The sequence below is a fragment of the Mus caroli genome, chromosome 15 (assembly GCF_900094665.2).
Source record: "Mus caroli chromosome 15, CAROLI_EIJ_v1.1, whole genome shotgun sequence".
NCBI lineage: Eukaryota > Metazoa > Chordata > Mammalia > Rodentia > Muridae > Mus > Mus caroli.
The window spans coordinates 5,295,890-5,297,232 of NC_034584.1; the positions used below are offsets into that span (position 1 = coordinate 5,295,890).

A 1,343-nucleotide genomic window follows, 5' to 3' on the forward strand; every position below is an offset into this window, starting at 1 on the left:
ATTTTTTTATCTCATGTGTATTTGTGTTTTGCCTACATGTATTTTTGTGTAGCACTTGTGTGCCTAGAGTATACAGAAGCTAGAAATGGACACTGGATGTTATAGATATAGTTCCAGAAATGGAACTGTTGTTATAGATGGCTGTTAGCTGCCATGTGGGTGCTGGGTAGAGAATTCTGGATCTTTAGAAAAGCAGCCAGTGTTCTTAACTACTTAAGCCATCTCTCCAGCCCCTCAGAGATTTCCTTTATGTCCAACTCCAATACAGAAAGGTGTGTGTGTGTACATGCAAGTGTATACACATGCCTGCCTGCCTGTCTCTTAGCCTGCCTTTCTGTCTCTCTGTCTATCTGTCTGTCTGTCTGTCTGTGTATATATTTGTATTAGAGTTTCTGTGACTTGCCTTGGAGAAGAGAAAATTTAGTTTCTCTGACCTGTCTTGGGGGAGGAAATTATATACTAGGAGCCATAGACAAAACACATTTTTTTTCCTTGAGAGGTAGACATTGAAATCTGCAAATTTAATTATTAATTATGGATTTAGAAAAATTTCCCTTGAAGTTCTATCAGTCTTTTAAATGTATTTTCAGGGCTTTCTCATTAGCTATTTACATTTCAGAATTGTCATGTCTTCTTGAATACCTGGCCCTTTATGATGTGATGGCTCCTTCTTCCTTCCTTCCTTCCTTCCTTCCTTCCTTCCTTCCTTCCTTCCTCCCTTCCTTCCTACTTTCTTCAGTTCCTTCTTTTTATTAACTCATAAACAGCTACTTGTCTTGCAGTGTCTTGCAGCAGTAAGTCAGACAATACTTTCCACAGTAATGTCTGTCAAAGTAAAAACCCCAGCCCTACATTCATCAGAAGGACACTACTCAAGCGACTAATTCTGCCATTTTCATTCACCTTATAATATTTCAGCACAGCCAACATAACTTTCTTCCTCTTATGCTTATTCTTCTTGGGAGTGGTGTAAGACTTCTTCTTTTTTTTTTTTTTTTTTTAGCACCACCGTGAAGTCTCAACACAAGATGAAGAGTAGACAGACTCCTTTTGAATGTTGTAGTTAGACAATATATGACTGCTTACCAGCAAAGATCAGGCTCTGCTGATCAGGAGGAGTTCTTTCTTCATTCTGGATCTTGGCCTTTACATTTTCTATAGTATCCAAGTGTTCAACCTTGAACATGATGCTCTTCCCCATTAGAATCTTCACAAAAATCTTCGTCTGGGTGGCAGCTCCATTATAGGTGGCAGATCAGAAAGTGATCTTTCTTTCTTTCTTTCTTTCTTTCTTTCTTTCTTTCTCTCTCTCTCTCTCTCTCTCTCTCTCTCTCTCTCTCTCT

The 1,343-nt window shown here is 38.8% G+C and overlaps 1 pseudogene; it reads right to left on the reverse strand.

The window, feature by feature from the left end:
- Window positions 1–767: 767 nt before the first annotated feature.
- The window catches only part of LOC110310732, a 21,557-nt pseudogene continuing 20,981 nt past the window's right edge, over window positions 768–1,343 (reverse strand).